This window comes from Bos indicus x Bos taurus, chromosome X (assembly GCF_003369695.1).
Source record: "Bos indicus x Bos taurus breed Angus x Brahman F1 hybrid chromosome X, Bos_hybrid_MaternalHap_v2.0, whole genome shotgun sequence".
In the NCBI taxonomy this organism is placed as follows: domain Eukaryota; kingdom Metazoa; phylum Chordata; class Mammalia; order Artiodactyla; family Bovidae; genus Bos; species Bos indicus x Bos taurus.
The window spans coordinates 10,559,379-10,578,733 of record NC_040105.1 but is presented as its reverse complement, the minus strand read 5'-3'; the positions used below and the strand labels follow the sequence as shown (position 1 = coordinate 10,578,733).

General features: G+C 43.5%; 1 long non-coding RNA gene and 1 pseudogene across 1 annotated transcript in view; one reads left to right on the top strand and one right to left on the bottom strand.

Moving 5' to 3' along the window:
• The window catches only part of LOC113887044, a 31,791-nt gene extending 24,483 nt beyond the window's left edge, over positions 1-7,308 (bottom strand). Inside the window, exon 1 of the long non-coding RNA XR_003509638.1 lies at positions 7,267-7,308. This is a non-coding gene — a long non-coding RNA (uncharacterized LOC113887044). The remainder of the gene's footprint in view (positions 1-7,266) is intronic.
• A 4,980-nt stretch (positions 7,309-12,288) lies between these two features.
• On the top strand, positions 12,289-14,659 carry LOC113887541 (annotated as a pseudogene).
• The last annotated feature ends 4,696 nt before the right edge of the window (positions 14,660-19,355 follow it).

The window sequence follows — 19,355 nt, the reverse complement described above, 5'->3', positions numbered from 1 at the left end:
AGTGGTTCTTAAGGTGGCCAGGTTTGTCCCCTAGGAAGACTTGCCAGATACATACATATCCCTAATTAGATTTAAATTTTATTTTAAAATGCAATTTCACATAAAAAAACAAATAATTTTATAGTGTATGTAGGTTGCAAATATTGTATGGGACATATGTACACTGAACAAATATTAGTCATTTTTCCAAAATTCACATTTACCCAAGCATCTTGTATTTTTATTTGATAAATCTGGAAGTCTTACCCCCGAGGTTATCTGGCGGTGCCTGGAGATATTCGGAGGGGTTACTACTGGCATCTGGTGGGTAGAGTCCAGCTGAACATCTATAGTGTACAGGGCAGCCCCCTGCTAAGGGTGATGTGGCCCCAGATGTCCACAGTGTGGAGGAGCCCAGGCACCAAGAAACCTGCGCTAATTAAGAAAGGGTCCCCAGTTCTATAACACAGTTAAGCAAAGAGCAGAAAATCCAGTTCAGCTGCCCTTAGGAAAGAGCCCTTCCAGGGTTCTAGAAGGGAGAATGGAATTCCAGAGAAACCAGGGGTCTGCCCCACTCTCTGACCCCACCCCCAGCTCACTGCCAAGGCCACATGCTCACATAGCCTTTCTCTGTGCTGGCAGACCTGCAGGCTCAGGGAGGAGACTCTAGCTCTCCTGTCCCGACCCCAGGACGGGGGCCAGCACCGCCAAGGGCCTCCTTAGAACCGTGTCCAGAAGGCTTGAGGGAAGTGCAGCAGGAGCCATGCTCTCAGAAGTAATAATTCAACCATGTCCCTTAGCAGAGCTTTTCCCACCAGAAGACCTGCTTTTCCATATGTCTTGGATTCTGTACCAAGATACCTTCTCAAGAGAGTTGGAATGGAAAAGGTGTTTTTTTCATGCTGCTTTTCAAGTCCCGGCAAAGTATTCACTTTGAGGGAGTGTCCAGTGGCTCAGATGTGGGGCTGTCTGGCTTTTCCCCACAGCCTCCCTGCCCCAGGGCCACCTGATCAAAGTCCATGTATATCCACTGATGGCCACAGGCCTCAACCCAACTGATGTCTTTCCCCAAAATGCTTCTTGCAAGAGACGCCTCTGACTAAGCGCCAAGTGATGGACTATCCCTGGCTTTCCTGTTATGTCCAACCAGCATTATTTGATTCATGCATTTGAAGCAGTTAGGATCCATACAGGAGATGGTAGTGTACAGGGGAGTGGCAGTGGAGAAAGGGGTTTAAGTGTCCATCTAATGTGCTAGAAAGATCTCCATGTAAGGTTCTTTTCAGAGGTGAAAGCAGCCACTTACTTATTTTCCAGAATGGCCTTTGCCTGTTACTGTGCGGAATTTTGGTCTTACATGGAATTTGGTTCTTTTCTCCTTTCTATATCTGCCTTGGGAGAGTTATGACATGTGGCACCCACATCACCACGTGCCCAAAGATGAAACCCATGATGGCTTTACAAGTTTTTTCCTTATGTATCATTTTTTATTTTAATAAAAGCTACTTCATTCTTAATGTTTCATGTTTTAAACCCTGAAAAGCTCAGAGAAGAAAGCCCCTCTCAATCTTCCCAGGAGGTAACCATTATAAACGTGTAGAGCCTGGTCTCCCAAGGTTTTTTTCCCCTGCCTGTGCCACATTGCTTGCAGGATCTTAGTTGCCCAACCAGGGATAGAATGCGGACCCCAGCTGTGAAAATGCTGTTTTAACCACTGGAATACCAGGGAATTTCCCTAGGCAATTTTTCCTATGCTTATTTTAAAAATGTGGTATCTATATACATATTTTTGTAACCTTTTTGTGTATCAGCGTCCTCTGAGCACCTTGATATGGGATTAAATAGTGTCCTGTGACCTGACCACCAGTAATAGCTGCCTAGCAGGGCTCCGTCAGGAAAGGTGTGAGACAAGACCATTTGTCCATCATGAGGCCGCTCAAAATAATAACTGAAAGGAGACTGTGCTGTTGGCATCTGTCACAGACTACCTGGAAGAGCTTTAAAGGCAGCAGTATCTAGATTATGTTTCAACTTTTTATTCAAGTAGGAAACACAAAATTGTACACCTGTCAACGATGTACAACTGCATGAATGCTCAAGAACACCCATGTAGCTGGCATTCAGATCAAGAAATGGAAACTTAGCCTCCCTGAAAACCTCTCATGCTCCCCTCCATCACTTGCCCCCAGCCCCCAACAAGGAACTGTACCTTGTCTCTCACACCAGAGTCACTGTGCCTGGATTGTTTTGATTCTTTCACTCATGCCTGGTTTTCAGTGTGCGCATTTGTGTCCAGCTTCTCCCAGTCAGGATCATGTTTGTGAGTTTCATCCACAGTTATTTGTACTTGTGGTTTGCTCAGCCTCACTGCTGTACAGTTTTCTATTGCGTGAGTGTACAAGTCATTTATCCATGCTTTTCAGAGGAGAGATTTGGATTCTTCCTGGTTTGAGGCAATTCAGAATAGTGCTACTGTGATCATTTTAGCATGAGACTTTTTGGTGGTTTAGTTGCTCAGTCGTGTCCAACTCTTTGCGATAGCCCTCCAGCCTCCCCTGTCCATGGGATTCTCCAGGCAAGAATACTGGAGTGGGCTGCCATTCCTTCCCCAGGAGATCTTCCTGACCCAGGGATCAAACCCGGGTCTCCTGCATTGCAGGCGGATTCTTTACTGACTGAGCCACCAGGGAAGTCTGGTGGGCATGTACCCATGTTTCTGTTGGACATTTGCCCAGGAGTGGAATGGCTGGCTCACGAGTGTCTGTATCTAGCTGCCACACAGTTTTCCAGAGTGGTTGTGCCTATATTTGCATTCCCTTCAGCAGTGTAAGATGATTCAGTTTGCTCCACACCTGCACCAACACTTTAATGATGGTCAGAGAAGAGGCGAGTCACACCCTTTGTACCTACCTCCACAGCTGGCATCCAGGGTAGGCCAACCCCATTCCACATCTGGGTGTTTCCTCCTTCAGTTCACCTTTCTCCATTTCCTGACTGCCCCCTGCAGATGTGACTGAGGGTGGATTCAAACCCCGGCCGTGCCAACACAGATGTGTGAATACACACGGTAGCTACAAGTGCTTTTGCCTCAGCAGCCACATGCTCCTGCCAAACGCCTCATGTTCCAGTAAGTTTCAGCAGCTGGCCTGCTCTCAGTCAATCCAGAGGCTTGACCTTTGCCATTTAATGCTTGGGGCAAAGTTAAATTAAGTGATTGGAGGGGAAACACCCACCCCAAAGACTCTCACATCACCCTAGACTAAAACATCTTTGCACACTTATTTTTTTCAATTTATTTATTTTTTAATTGAAGGATAATTGCTTTACAGAATTGTATTGATTTCTGCCAAACATCAACATGAATCAGCCATATATATATATATATGTTCCCTCCCTCTAGGACTTATTTTTAATTGTAGTAAAATACGTATATTGTGCAATTCACCATTTTGACAATTTTAAGTGTACTTCAGGCATTTTATACATTCACAGATCAGATCATATCAGTCGCTCAGTCGTGTCCGACTCTTTGCGACCCCATGAATCGCAGCACGCCAGGCCTCCTGTCCCTCACCAACTTCCGAAGTTCACTCAGACTCACGTCCATCGAGTCAGTGATGCCATCCAGCCATCTCATCCTCTGTCGTCCCTTCTCCCCTTGCTGCCAATTCCTCCCAGCATCAGAGTCTTTTGCAATGAGTCAACTCTTCCCATCAGGTGGCCAAAGTACTGGAGTTTCAGCTTTAGCAGCATTCCTTCCAAAGAAATCCCAGGGCTGATCTCCTTCAGAATGGACTGGTTGGATCTCCTTGCAGTCCAAGGGACTCTCAAGAGTCTTCTCCAACACCACAGTTCAAAAGCATCAATTCTTCGGTGCTCAGCCTTCTTCACAGTCCAACTCTCACATCCATACATGACCAAGAGAAAAACCATACCCTTGACTAGATGAACCTTTGCTGGGAAAGTAATCTCTCTGCTTTTGAATATGCTATCTAGGTTGGTCATAACTTTCCTTCCAAGGAGTAAACATCTTTTAATTTCATTTATACATTCACAATGTTGTGCAAACTGTCACTGCTCTCCAGAATATCTTCATCACCCCAATAGGAAACCCTGACCACATTAGCAGTCACTCTCCACTCATCTTCTCCTCCACCCCAGCCCTGCATTCTGTCTCTCTGGATTTGCCTGTTCTGGCCTCGTTGTTTTTAAATAAAAAGACTAACTGAGGGGTAAGATACATTGAATCTCTTATATATTCACAGATGAATTAGAATTCTTCATGAAAAAATAAGCATACTGAAAATATAAGCATATTGTTTAAGGAAGGTGATAAATCTCAGTTCCATCTCAGGACATCAGTTCTTCCCACCAGCTATCTTTCTCACGCCCCTTGCCCACGCTCAAAGATTAGTGACTCTTGTTGGAAGTCCATTCCAGTTCACATTCCTGGAAAGAAAAGCCCTTCTCTGATAAAGAGAACCCATGTCCTGTGGGGCCTAAATGTCTATATCCGTTCATTTATTGAGAAGGAAGGCTTTTCAGGTTTTATGTTGCAGCTGAAAAGCAAATCCATCTGCCCTGCCACCCCCAACAAGCCTGCAGTTTGTGCCTTCTGCCAGCTTCCCATGGTTGCAGGGTCCTCTGACTCCCCAGCCTATCCTGGGCTGTCCCTCCATTGGTTGTAAAATCCGGGCTCCTGCATAGCTCACTTCCCCCACCCCTGCCTCACCCTTGAGCTGCTGGCTCCACTTGGCAAAATGCCCCAACACCACTAGAGTCTCCATTAGCAAGCATGTTTAAGAAATAAAGCAGGCATTCAGAGAGTCTTTTTTAAAAAATTTTTTGAGTATTAAAAAAAATATTTATTATACATTAAACAGAAACCCCCAAGAAACAAATACATAGCTTAATGAATTCTTATAAAGCCAGCATCCATGTAACCAGTACCAAATAGAACTTTGCCAGAACTACCCCCTTCACCCCCCAGCCCCTTGGGAACAACTGTCCAGGGTTTCTAGTCATCACGTAACATTTTTAAAAAGATACATGCTAATGGATGTTTCTGAAACATTCCACAAAAGCCTTTTTAGTGCCAAAAAAGATATCTTTCTCCAAATGGAAGAATAAAATCGGTAAATTTTGAAGATTAATTTTGAAAGGAGACAACTAAAGAGAAAAGGAATAAACTAGAAATATAACCATTGGTCAGTGTTTGCTGCATTACATGTTGCCTGGGTGTCTGTCCTGGTGCCCTCTTTGTCTATTACTATACATGTGAGGGTTGCCTCTGCCTCCCTGTTTATAGCTTCCAGTGGCCAGGTGGCCCTGAATGTCTCTCACGGATGCTGATTTTACTTACCCAGCCCTTTGCAGTCTCTTTCGTCCAGCTGGTTGACTGGCATGTTATAGATGCGGGTGTATAAAGAGAGGATATTCACAGTGCTCCCCTGTTATAGGCACTTTTGATCCATATATACTGGAACCCTACTCGGGATATGTGTTTCTGTGAGACACGGTCTATTTAGCAATGAGTGACAGAAAAATCAAACTAAATTATCTTTACTTTTAAAAGCTGGAGGCAAGCAGTTCCAGAACAGGTCACCAAGGACTCAGCCTCTGCCATCTTCAGGGTATTGATTTCATCCTCATGCTTGTGGCCTTGTGGTCACAATATGGCTGCCCTAGCTCCAGATATCACACACACATCAAAGGTAGGCAAGACAAAGGGAAAAGGAGCGATGCCAGGAAACAAACGCCTCTTTTGTGTCCATCCGTTTTGTCATGCAGCAGCATCTTTTCCAGAAACTCCAGCAGACTTATGAATATCTCTTTGGCTATAACCGAACCATATGGACACTCCCTTGTTGCTGCATGGGAAGCTAGGAAAAAGATGTGTAACTGGCTTTTCAGCCTCAGTAATGGGAATGGCTTTTGGGTAGCTGATCAGCCTTATCTGCTGCGTGTTTTAATACATGCACCTAAAAGACAAGGTTTAAAGATTTGAGTGACTCTCAAGAAGGCTAGATATGAATGGAGAGATGGGTAGAATTTGCATTTTTTTACCCTATTTATTCAAATGAATCATCTCTATCAGAGGTTGCATTTCAGCCAATAGTAGAGACCAGTCAGGTGATGTAAAGGATCTTATATAGGAAGACAGAGAGATGCTGTCTTTGGTGACTGAGGGGTGCATGCTGTGCCTAGACAGTCAGGTGCAATGCATTGGCCAACAGAATCAACCGGGGGGCCAACAAGACACCACCCCTGCACAGATTCCATTTGGATCTCCATCTGGGACTCAGATGATGAAACTTATCCTCTGATACCATTCCACGTGTTACATTTCATGTCTCAGGGATCGTTCCTTAGTGAGCATTTTTTATCATCTCCTGGGGAAAAGGCTAACCCGTGCCTCTTTTTACACACTCTAGGACGTGTGCCATGACCAACTGCCAGGACAGCTGTAAAGACACGGAAGAGGGGCCACGCTGTCTGTGTCCATCTCCGGGCCTCCGCTTGGCCCCCAATGGAAGAGCTTGTCTAGGTAGAGTATCTGCAGTTACCTGCTCCCCTGACTTCTCCCTCTACTCCATTCCTCCTTTTTCATCCGTCACAGCCTACTTGTTGACTAGACATCAAAAGTTCCTGAAATGACAGATTTATGTCCATTTCCATGACAACATTTATAGCACAAATGTACTAGATGCACTTTGCTGTGCTAGAGGAAACACTTTTCTATAATTTGTTGGGTTGCCTGATGCCATAATGGAAAAAGATACAAGTAATTTTATTTTTGTATATTTACCCTGCACTTTTTACTTCAACCACCAAGTTGTATATACTCTTAGTGTATTTAACTATATTGCACTAAAGATAGATAATATTATGACCAAGTTAACACATAGCATTAATATGGGATGTCAAACCAAACAGAATGTTGAAAGAGTTCTTAATCTCTTTTGATGGAAGCAAGCAAATAGCACTATGATTTAATATTCTAACTTCTGGACTACAATAGAAATATTTTTCAGTTGAAGTCGTTGGTGTTTATTTACCGTAAATGTATTGATACATAACTTGATAAACCACATTTAGAAATCTCACTCAAATAGATCCTAAATCAGTTAACCACTTTAATAGAAGTCTGTATAAATTAAAATTTTGGTTCTGCTCTTTGAGAGCATGCAAATATTTAATTCAATTCATAGGGTTTAGTGCTCTTCAGTAAAATCAGATTTATGTCAAGGCTAATTCTTGACCAAATGAATCCAAGTGTTCACCCACCTCTTTGATTTGTCGAGTGCCCTTTGTATTGGAGGAGGAACTTGATGTACATGAAAGTCATCCCAGAAAAATAATTTTGGTCAATCCAATACTTATTCGTTAATTATATCAAGAATGCAAAAAGAACAATAAGCCAGCACCAAATTTCTTGTTTAACCACTGTTTCAAAATAATGATGGCTCCAAATTTACTTGATTTGACATCTGAGAGTTAAGGCAAAGTCTGAGTCTTAATGGTTTGGTCAGCATAGCTGTCAGCCCCTCTGTGATGTGACTTTCCATGGTAGCAAAGGAAGGAAGCCTCTTGTCTCCTAAGTTACATCATGGCTTCATTCCATTTGACCCACGATGCATGTATCAGTACATTCTTTAAAAACCGTGTTTCTATGATTTGGACAATATGACAGGATTTGGAGGCGGTTGCTAATAATTATTTCATAAAATGCAAGCTTTGAATGTTTGTGTAGTAGGTTTGCCATGCAATATCCATAGCTGGAAGAATATTAATTCCTTCAGCAAAATGGAGTGTCTGTGTACCAACTGCCAGCCGTATGTTCCCTGCCCCAGAAAAGGCAGGGCCTAATGAAAGAGAAAATGTGAATAGAAGTAACGCCATTACAGCAAGATAATACCTCTAAAATAAGCTGTACAAAGTGATAGAAATCCAGTGAATGTGCCTCAGGGATCCAGAACTCTTCCCGGAGGATAGGACATTGGTAGCAGAATAATCAGAGTTTTCAGTGAAGAAACCACACGTGTGTGTGTGTGCTGTGCGCTCTGGGTGTGGGTACGAGAGTGTGTTGGAGGACTCCATCTTTGGGGAGCCCAGAAAGCTCATCACCCAAGATCTGGTGCAGAAGGGGTATCTCAACTACCGCCAGGTGCCCAATAGTGATCCTCCGGGCTATGAGTTCCTGTGGGGCCTGAGAGCTTATGCTGAGACCAATAAGATGAAGGTGTTGGAAGTTCTGGCCAAGATCCAGGATACGGTCCCGAGTTCCTTCCCAGACCTCTATGACGAGGCTCTGAGAGAACAGGTGGAGAGAGCAGGGCTGAGAGGCATTCCCATTTCTCCAGCTATGGCTGAGGCCAGTGCCTCTTCCAGGGCCAAGTCCTACAGCTCCTCCCACATCTAGGGAGGGGTCAGCACACTTTGTTCCCTTTGTGTTGGAAGAGAACAGTCCAGCTCTTAAATAGCGCGGGGTAGTAGGGGTGGGGGGAACAAAACCCATATGTTCTTCACAGTTTTAAGTAGTATGGGAGTTTAGGTACAGTTTTAACAAAATATGCATGTTTTCCTTTTATCCATATGAATAATATCTCTCAAAATTAGATGATTTAGTTAGGGAGGTAGAGGTGTTTTGTATTTTTAAGTGTTTAAATAAACCTTCATAAGGTTTATTTTGCTTCAGAATCTAGGTTTATTAATGTCATGGATGTCATGTTTATTGCTGTTAAGTTTAAGACTAGGAGTTCATTATTTGTAAACAAGTTGAAAAGACTTCAATATTTTCCTTACGGTCCAGAACAAGGTAACATAACATTGGAATAGAATTTTACTTGGAAATGTGTAAGAATCCTAGAGATAAGTATTTGGGATCACAGAGCTTTCAGAGTAAACGCTGGTTTATTCTGCTTGTCTTCTTATCTGTCTTCTTTCCTTGTAAAAGTCAATAACATGAACTTAGATGTGTTTAGCTTATTCAAACTGTATGACACTTAAACCATAATAAAAGAGAATCTTTGCTCATTATTTCCTTTTCTCCCAAATTAATTGACCATCTTCTGTTTAGAAGGCTGTCTTATAGTACTGGGTTGGTAAGAAAATGAAGCCCAAGCCACTGCCCATGGAATTTTGAGTGTGGCAGCAGGTACCGTATAACGAAGGTGGTGAGCTAACTCTAAGGAATAAACAAATCATAAATTTAAATGGGGGAGGTGTGGAAGAGGAGGTTCCAAATGAGAGCAAGCAAGTCGAATTTACCTGATTAAGGCGGCATTGGGTCCTGGGAAACGTCTAGTTCCTCGGTGGGAGGTCATTTTCAGTCCAGATGCATGATGGGCTAGATGAAGCTGTGAGAGTGATGCCAGACACTCATATGATGGTTCTCAGAGGTGAGTCTGTAAACCTGGAATATATCTAAACCACATGTTCACCATTATTTGGGGATATCCGAAAACCATAGGGAATGGAAGGGACCCTGTGCACTTGAGCCAGGGCAAGTGAACACTCAAAATACACATTTTCATCAAAAGCTGTCCAGAGTGTGTTGGGGGCTAGAGTGAGGCACTCCACCCATGGCAAAGGTCATGAGGAAGGAGGCTCGACATACGCAAAGGTGGGATTGGGCCTCAGGAGTCCCCCTGGAAATCCTCGAGCATCTATCCCCATAACCAGAGCAGGCAGGCCTGCTTTACTACTTTGTGCTCCCACCTACACCTCTGACTTTACGGGGAGCTGTCCCCCACCACCTCTTTCAGAGAAGGAGTTAACCTAGAGCTCCAGTTAATAAAAACTCCTGGGCATGACAAGAGTGTTTTAACCTACAAACTCCTCTGAAGGTTCTCTGGCCTGCCTGACAGGCTTGTCCGGCCACATGTGATTGCTCATAGCCTCCCAACCGTGAGAGGCATGAGATGCTTTAAACCTTCTAAAAACAGGTTCCTTAGAAAAGTTAGAAAACTATTAGTATAAGTATAATGGGCTGATTAGAAATTGTGTTGGTGAAGGGTTTTTCATTTGTTGAGCCAATGTTTGTTGCTAAGTCTCCATATCCCCTGCTCTTACACACATTAATGAATATATAGAAGAAATAAGTATTAACCTTTGATATTAATCACGTTAGACCTTAGGCTAAGTAAATTCTTTCCTTAACTAAAACCCACTACACCCTCACCCTATAGGAATGTAACTTTATTTGGGTGGCGTCTGTTTTAAGAATAATCACCCCTGGAGAAATAAGTGTCCTGGTTGACTGACCACTGTCACAAGGAGAGGGTCATAAATTGTCAGCAGGCCCTCTGACCAGAAGATGATGTAACACCCCTAAGACCTCTGTATACATTTGTATGAAGCACCTGACTTTGATAAAAGTCAGGACTGCTGACCCTGCATGACTTTTGCATAACATCTCAGTGTATAAAAGTAGACCATGGAAAATAAAGAATTAGGATCAGTTCCTCGAAAGACTGGTCTCCCCATGTCGCTCGCTCTCTCACTCTGGCTGAGTCTCCATCTGGAGCGCGGAACCCGCCATGCTTACTAATTATGCCTGGGCTTCTAAGATCTGACTGGGGAGGCCTCAGTGTCTCCTCTTCTTCAGGAAAACGGAAGGACGCCTGTGGCCTATGTAAGTGGTGCAAACTTCTTGTCTTGAAGTTTTATTGGTCTCCCACGTAAACCAAGCTACTCAGCCTCTTTTCTCCACTGAATTTTCCTACTGAGCTATCCTCATTCTATTACTCTTTACATCTCTAATTAATATCTAATTGAAGCTATTGTATCCTGATCCTCATCAATGCCGTCCCCGCTTCGAACTCCCTGGATCAGCCAGGGCTGGACCCCGGCAAGAGAGTTTGGGAGAAATAAGGGTGATACCCATTGAAGCGAGATGCCAAGACGTCACTGGACCGTCCCTCTTTTTCTGGGATGGGAGCACCAGAACTTGCTCTGTTAAACGGGCAGTTTAATTAGGTTATGTTTAGTGTAATTTGGCAAACTTTAAGGGAGGGCTCAATTTTTACTGTCAGTGGGATTAAATTAGGGGTGGTTTGGACAAAAACAAGCACCTGAGAGGGAAGTTGCTGGTCCTTGAGACAAATGAACTTGTCCTTACATCCATGTGGAGAAGATAACCCCAAACACATATTAAAACAGGTGCTCAAATAGGGAAATACTGCTTAGTTTTACTTGCTTGGGAGCATTAGTGCTGATGTGGATTTGATTATTGTTTGGAGTTGCATATTATCTAGCCTGGAAATAAAATTATGTGATGGAAGTCTGTTATCATTCGGGGTCAAAATCACCTTTGTAATAACTACCATTCATTCAAAGTACCAAAGCTTGTCTCATACTGTGCCAGGTGATTTACATACATCACACATGTCTGTGGTCCTACACTATAGATGCTTTCAAACACAATTTGCAGATAAAGAAGCTGGAATAAAGAAGCTCAAATTCAAAGCTCATAAATGATAGGAGCTGGACTGAACCCCGGAACTGAATTCCTCCAGAGCCCATACTGTGCCACTCGTCCAGGATGAGGCCAATCTTGGGTCACTTCCTCTTTCTGAACATTAGTCCAAAAGGTATTTCACATGTTAAATAGCAGAATTTCATACCCAAACACGGTTTTGGAATAAAAGGCCCCAGAAGTAAGTAACAAAAAATGAAAATAAAAGTGAAGTATGTATAAGGAAGGAGACAGCATTCAGTGACAATTTATCTACAAAGGAAATGTCAGTAAACCGCAATAGATCAGGGATGCAGAAAATCATTTAATTCAGCCCCTTTCTTTCAGAGAGTAAATCTGTTAGAGTGAAGGTTCTACAAGAGGCTGTGTCTGGTCAGTGAAGAGAAGGAAGAGATCAGCGTGTTTTCTCTGATAGCACACCACCTATGCTGGAGCCCCTCCCGGACTGCAGCTTCCCCATCACTCCTGGGACTCTACCCATTCTCTGTGAGATGTGTTGCAGGCAGACTAAGACTTTTCAAAGACGTGGCATTTCCCAAGAAGTCTTTCATAGAAGACACAGGAGTCAAGGTAAAGACAGATGAATGAGGAACTGAAGTCACAGAGAGACTGGCCTGTGTCTGCTCTCAGAAGGCCAAGACAGGGCTGCCAGGCTGCGCATTCCCTCACTTCTTTTCAGGGCTTGCAAGGACATGGTCTTTGGTCTACATGGGTCACCTTAGGTTGAAAGAAAGAGGAAATCCAGAGTCCCCCAGGAGTCAAGGTGAGGCATCTGAGTGAGGGCATACCCATACACTGAACACAGAGGGCCCCAAGAAGCCTGAATCCTGATGTCGTCCCTGAAGGCACAGGTAGGAGTAGCCTCGTGTGGCATTCCCAGATTTTCCCTCTCTGGCACCACAGGGAGTGAGGACCTTAGTCTGAGAGAGCTCCCTTACGTAAACAGAGAAAGGAGCCCCACACCCTGCCAGGAGTCAAGCTTTAGACTTATGAAACCCTCTGACCTCAGAACTCTGAGGAAACTGCACAGAACCCTGCCCTTCCTGGCATCCCTGGGATACCTGCTCATTGTTGACATGACATGCCCATTTCCTTCTATGAAGTCACAAGTGGGGTTGGGACATGGTCCAAGGGGTATAGCCTAGGGCCAGCAGTGAGATTATTTCCAGGTGTTCCAGAAACCAACTGAATACCCTGAAGACGAAGGGAACCACACACCCCATAACCATATGATTCATCTCATCCTCTGTGCCTCAGAAGACCAAGGACAGGTATGGACGGATGAGGAGAATCTTACTTTTTCCTAGGGGTCTCATGGAGATGCTTGCCCTACTATAAGAAAGTATAGTAGTAGACGGGGTGGACCCAAGGGGAAGGGAGGGTAGACTTTCAGGCCACAACAGAGGTCAAAGCAAGGACTGAGGGATCATCTACCAATAAAAGAAGTGATCATGAATCCAGCCCTGTTCCTTGTAGCCCTTGAAGAACCAGGGCAGAGCTATCAAGCTGAAGTTCCACCAACATTTATTTATATCAGGTGTGTAGGAAATGAAACCCTTAGTATGAAGGTGCAGATACTATTCCAAGAAAGGGGTGGGGACACCAGGCCCTATGGGGAACCAAAGGAAGCACTCTTAATTCATGTTGAGGACTCCAGAGGCCAGGACAGAAAACTTCCCCCTGAGCACTCAGTACTGGGTGATAACTACTGACTGGGGTGATAAGCTGAGGACCTCTTCATTTCTCAGAAATCCCAGGGAGCTTTGTGATGCCAACTAGAGAACAGCAGAGGGAATGGGTCCTATGACTGGCCACTAGTTGGGTGGTGGTCTTGAATGCGAAATAACAGATGCCTCTGTGTAGGAGGCTACCAGCCCTTTCTGTCACCCCAGCGTGCCTGAGGCAGGGGTAGCAGGATGAAGCCTAAAGATCACTTTAATTTCCTTCAATATGTTTCCCAAAGGACAGCTGATTAGGAGAATAGGAACCCTGGGGGTTTTCAGAACAGTGCCCTCAAGAAAACCACAAATGTAGCCTTCCTGATAATCAAGGTGGTATTTCCCTGCTGCGGCTGCACACTCAACCTTCGTCTTCCTGTGTGCCCTTATCACCTTGCCCTCCTACTCACACTTCTAATCATTGTCCCCCAGTGCAGTCATCATGCCTCGGGGTCAGAATCATAAGCTCTGCATCCGTGAGAAATGCCACCAGGCCCGATATGAGCCCCAGAGTCAAAAGGGAGTTCAGCCTGCTGCAGTAATGGAAGAGCTTCTCTCTACCTCTTCTCTTTTAGAAGATAATTTACAGAGCTCATCAGCTACTGGGTCAAATAGCACTTCCCAGGGGTCTTCGGAAGCCCCATCTACTACCAGCACTTTTTTCAACTACTTCTGACACAAAATCTGATGAAGAAGATACCAGTCAAGATGAGGAAGATTCAGGTTCCTCCGATGTCTCATCTTCTACCGAGAACACCTACAGTGATACTCTGAACAGCATGACAAGTTTGTTGGAACAGTTCTTCTGCATAAATATAAAATGAAGCAGCCCATCATGAAGGAAAACATGCTGAAGATTATCCACCCAAGATACCATAACCGATTTGCCGAGATTCTCAAGAGAGCCTCTGAACACATCGAGGCTGTCTTTGCAGTTGACTTGAAGGAAGTTGATTCAACCATCCACTCCTATGACCTTGTCAGCAAACTGAACCTGCCCAACAATGGGAGAGTGTGGGATGGTAGGGGCTTACCTAAGACCGGTCTCTTGATGACAGTTCTGGGTGTGATCTTCGTGAAGGGCAACTGTGCCGCTGAGGAAGATATCTGGAAATTCTTGAATATGATGCGAGTATATGCTGGGAGAAAACACTTCATCTACGGAGAGCCCAGGAAGCTCATCACCAAAGACTTTGTGACGATGAAGTACCTGGAGTACCGCCAGGTTGCCAACAGCGATCCTCCACGTTACGAGTTCCTGTGGGGCCCACGAGCCCATGCTGAAACCAGCAAAATGAAAGTCTTGGAATTTTTGGCAAAAGTCAATGATACGGTCCCCAGTGCCTTCTCATCACAATATGAAGAAGCTTTGCAAGATGAGGAGGAGAGAGCTCGAGCCACAGTTCCAGCCAGGCCTGGCACCACCAGGCATGTTCCACGGCCACGTCCAGCAGCTTCTCCCACCCCTACTGAAGACCAAGACTTTAAAAAATCATCCAGATAAGAAAATTTGACATCAAAATAGGGACTTTTGCCGAAATGGGAAGCAATCCCACAATAATACTGCTGGGACAATGGAATGAAAAAATAAAATGAAAAAAATTTCAAAACATGATCAACCTTGATTGTTCTCCATCTTTTCTGTCTTCTGTTTTGTAAAATTAAATAATTTATACCTCGATATGCTTCTTGAAAGATGCAGGAGGTATTAAATCTTAACAAGTTAGACCTCTTACTGTCTTCACTTATTTTTTGAGCATCTGCTCTTTGAAAGGCTCTATGCTAGTTCTGGTGAGGCTAAGATCAAGACCTCCCCTATGCCCATCAACTTTAGAAACAAGGAGCTGCAATCACATAAGCAAGATCTTGAGATAGCCTTTAGGAATGGCAGGAAAGTAAAAAGACTATCCAGGAAGAAATCTCTACCTGGGGTAACGTACTGATTTGTTAGGCTTTCCACAACAAAACCCCACAGAATGGGTGGCTGAAATAACGGAAATTTATTTTCTCAGAGTTCTAGAGGCTGCAAGTCCAAGATGAGGGCTGGTTTACCCTGAGGCCTCTCCCCTTGGCTGCCGGGTGGCCACCCTCTTCACTTGGCATTCCTTTTCAGTGCATATATCCCTGGTGCCTCCTTTTGTGTCTCAATTTCTTCTTATAGTCACACTGGGTTATGGCCCATCCTAATGACTTCATTTTAACTCAACCATCGCTTTAAAGACCTTATTTCTAACTACAGTTGCATTCTGAAGTACTCCGAGTTATGCCTTCAATATGCATTTGTGGAGGGGACACAATTTGGCCCCTAACAGACAGAAATCTCAATGTAGGAGATTCCAGTGCACAGACTGGTATTCTACACACATTGTCTCCAGGGAGTTTCTGAGATGTAAGGGTGAACTCCCTTGAGGTGTTTAGGGAAGAAGGACATTCCTCCCTTTACCCCTTTTGAATTCTTGTGGTTAGACTACTAGTAAACTTGACACAAGACAGGGTAACAGGAGAAAAAGAGACAAACTGCAATTCACGCGCACAAGAAGTGTCATAGAAATGGGACCTAAGAAGTGGGCAAAGCAGGCAGCTTCTTTATTTTGTGGACAACAAAACAATTTGTGAGGAATCGACAGGACAAATCAACTTAGGTTTTAGGTACTCAACTAGTAAGGAATCTAAACTGAATCTGTACCCAGGGTAGTAAATGAAAGACTTAACAAGGTGTGTGTATACAGGCTTCTCTGCTTGAACTGTCTATTTCTGCTTAGAAGAGTTTCTCTCTGCCTCCAGATGCAGGCAGTACATCCTTCATATGAGATGTATTTCCTGCTCTCAGGGAGGCAGATATCAGGGGGCGGTGGAATGTCCCTCCTTGGATGTTTCTTAAGTAGCTTGAGTTCAAAATAATCAATATGCCACTGTGGTATACTTGGGGGCAGAGTGCCCTAAGCCTTGGCAGGTCCCTCTTCTGAAACTTGCCTGCAAGTCTCACATGGTAAAAGCTGATCTGGTCACTGTGGAGAGAGAGAATGGATTAGTGGAGTCCTCCATTTCATGGCAGCAGTTGCATAATTCTGAGAACAGGTCAGTTCATTTAAAGAGTGGTATCTCATTTCAATAGGTGGTGATGCAGGTGGGCTCCCAAAGCTAGGGCTAGGGTGCAAGCGGTATCAGGTAGTTATTAATAAGAGGCATTTCTAAGGAAACAAAAGAAAAGCAGACAGTAATGATTGGAGCTGGTTATAAACCAGTTTCTGAGCCCAGGGAGTAGTCCTGTCAAGAGGTTTTCTAGGTGTCAGGATCAAAGCAACTATTGCAGTTTGAAATGTCTCTATCACAGTTAGCAATATCTCTGGGTGATCAGGTTAACTTTCTGAGTGGCTCATACAGCAACAGGCATGAAGTCTATTTGAACATAAGGTGTTGTGACAATTTCTCTGATCTTTGCATCAAGTCATCTAGCTTCACGTTGCAGGACTTCAGGAAAATGGCAATGTTAGTTCTCAGTGATTCAAGTCAAAAGAATGGGAGAGTGAGTGGATCAAGATGGCAGAGGTGTATCGCTTGGAGCTTACCGTCTTCCCACAGACACATCAAAAGGATGGGAGAAATTGGGAATTTTAGTAAGAAACTTGCAGCTAGATACGGGTGGACACTAGAAAAATTCAGGATCCAACCCAGTTTGCAGGTAAATAATAAAACTTCAAGGAAATGTAATACCACTAGAACCTAATACCCACACATGTGTAGTACACTTTCTATCGAACCAATTTTTTCTGTCTATCATCTCCCTCATTTCTACTGAAGACAGGAAAACTAAGACCTAATTTGTTTGCAAAGGAAGTCTAAATTCAATAAACTTGGCCTGATTATTTATCTAAGTACAGTAAGAATAACAATTTGCCAATAGGCGCTTTTAAATCTGCTTTGCTGGAACGGTTCATAAGGAGTCTCCAGAAGGAAATTTTAATAGCCTCTTGAGGCTAGGAAGCCACAGCAAAGACTTGTTGTCAAACCTAGAGATCTGGATGAATTCCTCTCTTCCTGAAGTCCCCAATACATCCTAAAGTTCCTGTGCCTGCCAGAAGTGATCTTCATTACTCACCTGGTAAGGCTGATGGGAATTCTGTCAGCAAGGTCCCAGGCTGTTTTTCCAAAGGGTTTTTATGGCTCCCTATGGTTAACCTTAGTTTCCTCAAGTTATCTGGTCATATCCAAGTCTACCTGTGTCTGTCAAATATGACATTCCAGTCAAAGTCTCGGCAGTGTAATCAATGTTTCCACTTGTGTCCCGCTACAAGAACAGATTCTCACTGAACTTTTGAAAAATAACAATTTTCCTAAGAAAAGAAGAACACTGAGAATTTCTAATTTCTGGAGTGATATGGTAGGGAGAGAAAAATTAATGTTTCAATTCTAATGACAAAGGTACAATTTATCAAATTGCTGTGTTAAAAAATTTCCTTATATCTAGAAAATGAAAGATTTTTAAAAGACAGTAATCTTTCAAAAAAATCAGGAAAATTATCATATTTGTAATTCATTAAGCCCTATGTTCCTAATTCTTATATTGCCAGAGTCCAGTTTTTGTATTGTTTCTGTCAATCCTCCCTGAAGTTTGTGGCTCATAGGGACAATGATAATTTCAAGAAGCCTGCAAGGTTTTGGTTAAAGCTTGTATAATTTGCCCAGGGAAATGTGTGCCTGGATCACACTTGATAAACCAAGCAGAGAACACATTTTCTCACACTTCTTTGCCACCATAAGGGAATCAGCCTTGCAGCAAGGGAAGGCTTCAACTCATCCAGAAAATATAGGAATGACAAGAATATTTTGATGATTCATCTGTTCTGTTCAGTCTCTCGGTCGTGTCTGACTCTTTGCAACCCCATGGTCTGCAGCACGCCAGGCTTCCCTGTGCATCACCTATTCCCAGAGCTTGCTCAAACTCATGTCCATTGAGTAGGTGATGCCAACCATTTCATCCTCTGTCACCCCCTTCTCTTCCTGCCTTCCATCTTTCCCAGCATCAGGTGTCTTTTCCAATGAGTCAGTTCTTCACATCAGGTCGCCAAAATACTGGCGTTTCAGCTTCAGCATCAGTCCTTCCAATGAATATTCAGGAGTGATATGCTTTAGAATTGACTGGTTAGATCTCCTTGAAGTCCAAGGGACTCTCACGAATCTTCCCCAGGAGGAACAAAATGGCAAGAGGAGTTGGTGGATGTGGAATACATCTCTCTCCACGGATACATCAGGAATACACCTTCAGACACAGAAGTGCATGCAGAGTACCAGCTGAGAGTGGACAGGAGTACATGACCAGCAGAAAAGAATGTATAGACCCACGCAAAACTCAAGGTCAAGCCCTGAGCCTTTAGAGTGGATCCACTGGCTCCAAGATCCTAGACTAGCAGAGAACTAACCCTAGGATATCAAATAGTGAGAACTGACACAAAGGAAACCACAGGAATACAAGACCCGGCATCACCAAACCACTGATAGCACCCTGTGCAGGACGCCTCATCTAAACCACAAAGACAACAAAAATACAAACCCGATCATCGGCAGACAGAAATACCACCTTACTCAGCCTTGCCCATCAGAGGAAAAAGCAAACAAACAAACAAAAACTCAGCGCAAATCTCATTCTATAAGAAGCTTACACAAACCACTGGAACAACCTTAGAGGGCAGAAACAAAAAGGAAGAAAGAATTCAACCTTGAAGCCTGGGAAAAGGAGACCTCAATCATGATAATTAAAATAATAATAATAATAATAATGAAAAAGGAAAAGAAATACTACACAAATGAAGGAACAAACCAGAAACACAGAAGTCCAAATAAATGAAGAGGAAACAGGCAAACTACCTGAAAATGAATTCATTGCTAAAGGGAATGCAGTGATACTGATACTTTCAAAACTGTCTGACAAGTTCTTTGAAGCTAAATATAGTCTTATCATATGATCTAGCAAATGAGCGTTAAGGTATTTACTCAAAAGAGCCAAAACCTTAAGCCCATCCAAAAACCTTCAACCAAATTTTAATAGCAGAATAAGTCATAGCTGCCAAAAACTGAAATCACCAAAGATGACCTTCAGTACACGAGTGGGTAAACAAACTACGGTAAGGTACATGGAATGCTATTCAGTCCTGGAAGAAAACATTTCAAACCGTAACAAG